Genomic DNA, 9,237 nt, shown 5'->3' on the forward strand with positions numbered 1-9,237 from the left:
AGCATTGCCGGGCATTGCATCTATCAGGGCACAAGTCCTAAAAAAAGTAAGTGGGGAACAATTAGCATACTGAATGTGGGACAACCCAGGACTGGACATCAGTACATATGACGTCACAACAAGGAAATCGCACACCCTTTAAGAAATTAGGGGCAAACTTTGCCGAATGTGTTTGACTGGCTTCATTGACAGTAAGCCACGCAATCGCCTTTGCTGCTCAGTGGTAATCTGCATGGAGAGTAAGTGCTGGGAAGTAAGTGCTGAATTCCAATAAATCGAGCAGTGTTGACATACCCCCCACTGAATAGCCATTCCTTCCACTTAACTTCACTCCTTGATCATTGCCACTATTTTACAAGCATTCTAGGAGCCAGTGAGCGATGATGTTCGGGTCTTGGATTTCACCCCATGTCATTTGGAATTCTTTGTCGTCACTTGCATTGTTATTTTCCCTTTATGAGAGTGGGACTGCGAGTAGCACAATGGGAATGGGTGTGAGCTTAGTGGCAGGCACTATCTGAACGAAGGACAACTTTACATCTCTCTAAACTGCCTCCTTCTACTACTTTAAAGGTGTAAAGAAGCACCCCAGGGCAGCCTGTGTGGAAGCCCCTGCTTTTAGTCATTCTTTGTCCTAGGTTAGGGTGACCAGATTTCCAAAACGAAAAACTGGGACGACCAACAACATAAAAGAGGGACTGCCCCATCACAGCCCACCAATTACCGCCCCCCACACGCCCCCACAACCACCACCCAATCATATTTACAGCACTTCTTCTTTCCATAAAGTGTATATGATCTCATTTGTGCAGTTTTGTCTGTGAATCTTGGCCGGGATGGAGGGTCTTTTCCCCGGACTGTCCCGGAAAAACTGGGACATTTGGTCACTCTATCCTAGGTATGCAGTTGTCTTTACACATGAGACTAAGGGCCTGATACGTGGAACTTTTAGTGCGTTGCAGCATTGCCAGACTGCAAAAGTGCACTTTGCACCAAGAGGCATAGACAGGTTAGGCCTGTGAGGGCAAGGCCGGTCCAAAATCTGCCAATGCCCACTCAGCAGGGATGTGTGGGCATTTACAGATGTTAATGTCACTACAGTGGGCCCAACTGCATTATCTTGATCCACCACTTGTTAGACAATCCTGGCTACGCCTGATTTGCGGTATAAAGAGTACTTTTGCAGTGCAAAGTGACTTTGCACTGCCAATGAACACGCTTGACGTTCCATGAACCAGGCCCAAAGTAGGCCGTGCACCCGAATAAATAGCATTTTTTCACAGCCTAACATGACACATGTTGATATACTCGCACTAAAAGCTCCCACTTAATGGAACGCAACTAATCTAAGGGGACCGGGTCCCCATCTAAAATGCAGTCGGTCTGTCAACTTGCATGTACCATCAGCTTGTGACCACTTATTAGAGAGGGCGCCTATGCAACACGGCAAGGTAGAGCCCAACAGAGGATATCTGCATGTGACCTGCTGCAGGTCACTGTATGGAATCCTGGAAGGTCCACTCAGCCTCTCATCCCCGTGGGGTCCGTACAATGGGCAACGCTGAGCTGAGTAACAGCAACCGCTGCTTTCTGCTGCTAGTGATGGGCGCGTATGTGATATAAGCGGACATTGTGATGTCATTTCTCCCTCAGATAACCACATCTAATCAAAAGTGCGGCTTCCGGCAAATGGCGGAAGCGCGGGCTGTCACTGGTGAGGAACATGCGCCCCCCCACCCCCCACCCCTCAAGTGCCCTGACAGCACCTCCGCGTGAAGGCTCTCTCGCAGCTTTCAAAACGGTGCCCTTCGCCCATCACTGGCACACACGTACGAACGGTGCTCTCAGTCCTTTCGTCGCTGTCCTCTCCGTGCATACCGCCGGTGAGTGTGCGGGGGAAGGCACCAACGAGAGGTGCCAAGGGGACGCGCGTCTGACGCGAACGGATCATTTTCACAGGGGTTGGCGATTAGGCTTAAAGTGGTGCGGGACATGGGACGTCTAACCAGGAGTGTTGCTAGGTCTGGAAAAGACTCGGGGCTACGCTGATGTCGGAACTGTCAGGACTGGGGGCTAGCTAGCCTTTTGGTTGCAGCTCCAGAGATTCTATCCGGGGCTCCAACCAAAAGACCAGGGGCTATAGCCCCCTTAGCCCCCCCCCCTAGCTACGCCTCTGCGTGTAACATGTCCACAAAGATCAGAATCATAACTGCATTCTTCCAGATAGCACTCGCCCGTGTATAGATTAACACATTGGGCCTGATTTACAAAAGTATTTTTCAATGCAAAAAACATCTCTTTTTAACCAGACGTGCAATTACGTTAAACATTCCAAACAAATGGATGTGTGGGATGAGGGGTGTGAGGGGCTCTGAATGAATGGGTGAGTTGTGACTTGGAGGGCAAACCGTCGGTTGGGAAACCAGAAAACCTGAATTCAAAAGTGGGATTATGAATCTGACAAAACGGTGTAACCCTGGGCAAATTATGTGAACTCTCTGTGCACAACACTCCTCCATTACACCAAAATATTGTGGCGCGAGGGGTGTGTGGGGCTCTGAATGGATGGATTGGATGTGACCTGGAGGGCCAAACGTTAGTTGGGAAACCAGAAAACCTGAATTCAAAAGTGGGATCGGGAATCTGACAAAACCGTGTGATCCTGGACACATTATTCAAACTCTCTGTAGACAATATTCCGCTATGAGACCCACATATTGTGTGCTTTCAAATAGGTGCTTCAAAACACACGCTTGCACAAACCGCGCTGTTGGCACAGTTGGGGGCAAGGGGCACAGCAAGCAGTTTACTGGGAGTTTATTGGAATCAACTACATGGCACACTACACTGACCCGGGACATGGACAGAGAAGGGGATAAAGGCGTGCCCAACCCATATCTATCTACCCCCCTTGAGGCAGCCAATGGCTTAATACTCTGCGCAGAGGATTTTTAAGAAATCACCACCTGCCACATTAGTATCTCTTTATGGAAGCAATTATAAACAGTGTGAGCATTTCTGCATGGCAGTGTCGTGCCAAAATGGAGGCTTGGGCTCATATGGTGGACTGAAAGGGCGCATTTTGTTTTTGTTAGCTTAATCAAAAGGGCTAAAGATAGCCTGCAGGACTAGATAGGCAGTCTATCTCTGGGGCCAAAGTGGGGGGGGGGGCAAAGTAAATGACCAAAGGAAGGCGTAATATGAGGAGGGAAGGAATTGTCATTCATTTGTGGTCTTTTAGCATATGATTAGGCCCTTTTTCTTGTTTGTGGGACGTTTTAGAGCAATCAAATGAGTGACTCAAAGTCATCAGAGCACCACTGTTTTAAAAATATATATATTTTTTGTGGTTTGTCAATCCAGTTGAAACAAAAGACTACAGCTCCCAGAATGCATTTCGAGTCACATTTCCAAGCTATGCTGTTGACTGGGAAGAGAAAACAGTTTGAGAAAGTATGGAAACATTCCATATTCATACGCATTGTTTGTTGCAGCCCTTTAAGTTTTAGCAAAGGGGTCAGCAGTTGGAAAAACAGAAGGGTGAAGGCTGAGGGGATGGCACTTAAGGGGTTCATTCCTGTGTTTGGTGTGTTTGGTTGTGTGTGTATTTACTATGAAAAGAAATATGCACAAAGGCAGAAAACTATTATTATAGCAACAAATAATGACAACGCCAACAGTTTTGACTTGTCTAGTAAAACGCTTTTTGTTCATGCTACTGTAGGAATTGGGATCACATGCTCAGAAACATTTAGACGTCTAAGTTACCATCATTTTATAGGTTTCAACAGGATATGTTAATAAACACCCTATTACAGCTATTGTCATCATACAGAAAGAAACTCATATCATTGCCAGGTTCACACACATAACCAGCTTTTGCCATCAGCCAAATGCAACTAGCACGATTTACTAGGCATTTCAATATGTTTGCACCATATAATTTGGTGATTTTTATAGAGCTTAATGTAGATGTACCACTTCTAAGCTCTGTACTAATCACTGTTATTATCACCTATGGTTAACAGGATAAGGATGGGCACGCTCTTTGGCACCATCAATTATGCTCAGTCTTATCCCTATTTGAGACTAGAGATAAACACAGTGTCTGATTATAGACACATAATCAGCATTAAAGCAGAAGAGCAAAACAACTAACTCTTCAGGCATGCAAGTTGGCTGAAAACCATGCTGGATACTTAATAGCTGGCACCATTACGCTATACAGGCAGTGCTTTGTACCGGCCGTACTTTATGGCCTTGAGGCCCTCGCCATGGCGGACTACTCTTGGTTAAATAAACTAGAGGGTTTCTCCTGGCGTGCAGTCTTGGGAAGGAGCCCCTCGTGTTCAATCGAATATTTACGCCTGGAACTTGGGCTGACTTCATTGAGGGGAATGGCTCTTCGTGCCAGAGGCTGCTTGTACATAAAAGCTCGATCTTCCACGGCCTGTTCGCTCCTGTCAAATATGGGCGTAATTTTTGATGGGGAAGCTGTATTTAGGGGTAGCAATTACAAGATATTGAATGAAGCAACCTTCTCTGAAATCAATTGGTCTCCAGCTTTGAGCAAAGGCAATCCCCACATACACATGAAAAAGGCCCTTGAGAGGCGATTTAACAAATGGGATCGGTGCAACAACTATTCCCAGCGCTCTAGGGGAAAGGGTTATGAGGCTGTGTCCCATGTGGTTCATTGCTACAGGAGGACTCAGCCCTATCTGCCATTGGGCCCAGACCCAGCAACAAGGCGATTTATATTAGAGCTGCCGTGTAACCAGCTACCAATATTGCCCATAGCAGCTCAGGACCGTTTCGGTCGCATTTGCAAATTGCCAGAAAAGACAGAAACTGCTAGGCATGTGCTGACTCGGTGTGTGGGTTTGGGACCTAGATACATGTGTGACCTTGGGAGTCTGGTCCCCAGTTATGGGGCTATTTTATCTGAGTCCTTCTTGGGACTATTGTCTGAACATGGACTCTACTTCATCACAGATTGCCCTATACGGTGTCCGGCTTCAGCTGAAGAAAGGGTTGCCTGCCAAGGCAGGCACACCAGGCCAAGGTGCCCGCTGGGGACGTCACTGTAGCCTATTCAAGAGCTTAAACGCAAACCATGTAGGAACCGTCTGCCTTGCTACAATCGAAAGTCTTAAATGAACTGCAATGTTTTATATCATTTTTGATAACTTTTGATAACCCAATTTCTGAACAATGAGATAAAATCCAAAGTTGAAATGAGTAGCTATAAAGGAATAGGTTGTAGCATGTTGATTTTATGAATTTAAACTGTATAAATGAATTGATTGATTGTATGTTTTTTGGAGATGAATTGTTTGAACTGAATTGTTTGATTGACAAAAGTATTTGTGTAAAGTTCAATTTGAACTAATCACAATAAAGATGATTATTATTATTATTATCATCACCCATGTATGGTAGGTACTCTGTTCATAGCCCTTAGAATGAAGACGGGCAGTGTTGGTAGTGCCCCCAGGGGTATTACCCAAATTGTTCGTTTACAATTGTTCGAATTAACAATTGACCTTTTCACAATTGACCGTGTATATATATATATATATATATATATATATATATATATATATATATATATATATATATATATATGGGTTTTGGGGGGGTTTGGCGTTGGGTGGGAGGTTGTGGGGGGTTTCCCCCCACATATATGTTACAATTGACCTTCACAATTCGGTCAATTGTGAAAATGTCAATTGTAATTTGAACGGTTGTAAAACGAACAATTCGTATACAACCATGCCAGGGGTTCTGGTGTGTCGCATGCAAGTGTCCCATTCCCAAAACCAGCAAGTTGCACATGAGCTATCCAGCCGGCGTGCAACTATTTGCCAAAATTTAACATTATATGCCCAGGAACTCAGACCATAAGGTAGCTGTTGCCACAACATGCTTAAGTACTCAGGCCATTAGATAGCTGTTGCCACCCTATACTCAGGTACTCTACCATATACCAGGTGTTCGCTCCCATTAGGTGATCATGCACACACACCATTTGGCAAGTATTGTTATACTTTCTCTAGTTACAAGAGCATATGGCAACATGGCTGCATAACCTCATAGCCTACCTACTTATCTGGTGTTCCACTATAGCGCTTTGAAGTAGTTGCAAGCCATTGTGTATAGTAAAACCTTACTTAATATAGCTAGGAACTGCCTACTGTTTTGCTACCGCCTAACTCTTTCCCTTTATTTCACACCCATCTTCCATTCTTCTGCCGAGCATTTGGCACAGCCTCTGAGCGCTATGCTCGCCAAGTGAAGAGCGCCTTTGGGTCTCGTTACACTTTCAATCGAGAGAGAAATAGACCACTCAGCAGCAATAGATGCTTTTGAGGCAGCATCATCTAGGAGAGTGCCCTTCATTTAGAAAATGTTATATTATATGGCATTTGTATAGCGCCTAATGCCATTGATATGGCTTCAAAGCACTGTGGGGTGAACGACCTTGGAGGACAGAAGTCCGAGGTATGAGAATTGAAAGGAGAATGTTTCGACTGCGTGTGCGCATTTTAGCCAGCATGAAGGTAGGGGGGAGGGGTGGCTACGTCCCTGCGAGCGACCCATGGAGATACCTGGAGATCTGGCTAGTGGATGGGTTCTGGGATAGACTGTCAGGAGGGGAAGCGAGTCAAGGAGACTGGCTCATGAGCATGGGGTATTACGCGAATTCCTGTTTAAAATACTGTTGCATACGCTGGGTTATTACTTTTAAATACACGCCAATGAAACGATATTTCAAATGCAATGATGACATTATTTTGGAGAGGGAGTGCAGTGCGAGACACGAGTAAAGGAACACTGTGGAGGGGGGAGGGGGGGGGCTTTATTTGGTGTTTCGCCCTGGGCGCAATTTTGTCTAGAAACTTCCCAGCACATTGCAATCGGAATCTCCCCCACAAGAGTTTGCCTGCCGCCTTGAGCGCAGGGGGGCGCTAGGTCATAAAGCCCAGTGGGGGGCATTGGTGACTGACAGCTGGAATTACATGTTGAGGCCATCAGCAACAAACCATACTTTGCGCGGGGCACTTTAAGGGTGCAAACGAGAACAATTTGCGGCAAATTGTGAGGGACTAGCTTTAATTCAAGTACAATGGGATTTAAAGAGGGACACAGCGATGTATCCGATTCCCGTTACAGACCATTTCCCTTGCCACAGAGATCCATATGGGGGAAGGCTAGGAGTTGATAAGAGTGAAATACGCGTGAGCACGTAGGGGCATGCACAGACAGCTGTTACATGCTGGCGCGCACTGAAAGGACACAACCGCGCGTTCACTGCGGGGCTTCCACACCTTTTACTAATGGGCTTTGCCGTTCTTTGTTATAAGAGTGTCAGTCATCTCTGCTTAACAAGAAGGCCATTGTCAGAATCGTGAAAGCCCCCATCTCCTGGCACCCCTTTTGGGCCACCCATCCTAACGGATGTCTCATGTTCCATTTGTCCACGGAGACCCCGGAGAATCCCGAACTCGTTTTGTGTATGGGACCCCTGAGCTGCTGGGACCCTCGCAGCCAGATGGACACTCTCTCTTAGCGCCACCTGGCGGCCGCTAGACGTGTGTGCGCACTGTCCATAGAAAGCTTCTACGACCCCGACCCTGCCTGCAGCACCCTGCGGACGGTGATATAAGGGGGCGCGCTGCAGAGGCAGCAGCACCGCTGGGTGGCCAGTGCGTGCACGTTGCTATCACTGGGGCAGGCAGACGGACTCCGCTGCCTTCTCTGACACACTCAGCTCCTCGTCTTCACCCAACACCTTCCCATACCACACAGTGCCATACGCTGGCGGCTTCTGGCACAGTTGCTGCCTCACACCCAAGCATCGTGCACCCAAAGGAGGCAGCGAAACAGGTAGCGCTTTCCCCCGGAGATGGTGTACAGTCCCCAGTCATCCAGATGGGAGAAATGATGTATTCGCTTGGGTCCAAGTGACACACCTCACGGGGGAAATGGGGGGGAGGGGGGTCGATCGCCGCGTCTAGCACCCCCCCCCCTCCGCCTTCTACTGGTGGCCAGGGCAGTAGCATGAGGAGACTTTGCCTGCGCGAGCCCGGCGCGGGACCGAGGCGGGTGTAACCATTCCAGCGCTGTCATTATCTCTGCGCAGAGGGAACTCTGCGAAAACTTTGTCTAATGTGCAGTTCTGCAACTTAACTCCCGAGTTGTCTTTCGCCCGCTCCGACCAAGAAGTTATATTAAGTTCAGCACCCCCGGTTTCAAACCACGGATTGCATGCATGCCACTGGAGAAAAGGGGGGGGGCTTACCTGATGCCGGGGGTCCCTGCTCCTGGGTACTGAGATGAGTCTCCAGAGATTCCAGCTATGAGGGACTGGGTGCGCTGTGAGTCCAGGGGTCCCACTCAGAAGCACCGGTGTTAGGCTCAGGTGGGTCGTGGTTCTGGGTCACTCTGCGGCGCCAGGTCCCAGTTCAGCAGAAGGCTCCGCGCCTCGGGCTGCTGGCAGCAAGGCGGCCGACCCCAAAACCGCCCCCGTCTCGGAAAGTGCCGCTCCTCCAAAAGTTGGCTCTATCCAGGCTACTCAGAGACTCGGAAAAACGTCAGGTAGAACAACATTGTGTAAATCCCAACATTCCGAACAGCAGACCAAAAGGCACGTCCCTCCTCCCGCCGCCTCCTCGTCCACTCTCTTGCTGTCTGTCACACAGCATCCATTCTGTCGTTTTGCCACTCACTCCTGATGCCCGTTAGTTGCTTATGAAAATCCCGGCACTGGCATCGGAGGGCGCATTGGCAGCATTAGCCGTGTCAGTGTATGAGGCTGCGAGCAGAGCAAGAGCCGCGCAGTGTGCCCGCCTCCCAGGCTCTCGCTCTCTCTCTCACTGGCGCCCTCTGCTGGACTCCGAGGGAACAGCAGGATAGGATCCCTCATTCTGCACGCCCCGCTCAGCCAGCTCTCCGTGTATTTTCCATTTGAATCTCCCCCTCTCACTTTCCTGCTAGCCCACCGCTTCCCCAATATGTATCTGCATACCCACAATGTTTAGCAAGCCAACACGCTCCCTCCACACCCCGGTTTCTCCCAGTCTCCCACTCTCTCTGGCATTCTCTCTCCTCCTTTACTTTATACGTGCAAACCCATGTTTAGCCACAGTGTTCTCTTTTCCATTATCTGTTCACTGTCTCTTTTACCTCACCATCTCCAACGTCCCGCCAATTAACGAGCATCTATTTTCACTG

General features: G+C 48.3%; 1 protein-coding gene across 2 annotated transcripts in view; it reads right to left on the bottom strand.

Moving 5' to 3' along the window:
- SEMA5A (semaphorin 5A) overlaps positions 1-8,882 on the bottom strand; it is a 2,281,219-nt gene extending 2,272,337 nt beyond the window's left edge. For both annotated transcript variants that reach the window (XM_069613729.1, XM_069613730.1), the window contains exon 1: positions 8,306-8,882. The gene's annotated coding sequence lies outside the window, so the exon portion shown is untranslated. The remainder of the gene's footprint in view (positions 1-8,305) is intronic.
- Positions 8,883-9,237: the final 355 nt, after the last annotated feature.

Source organism: Ambystoma mexicanum, chromosome 5p, assembly GCF_040938575.1.
Source record: "Ambystoma mexicanum isolate Mex_15411 chromosome 5p, UKY_AmexF1_1, whole genome shotgun sequence".
Lineage (NCBI taxonomy): Eukaryota > Metazoa > Chordata > Amphibia > Caudata > Ambystomatidae > Ambystoma > Ambystoma mexicanum.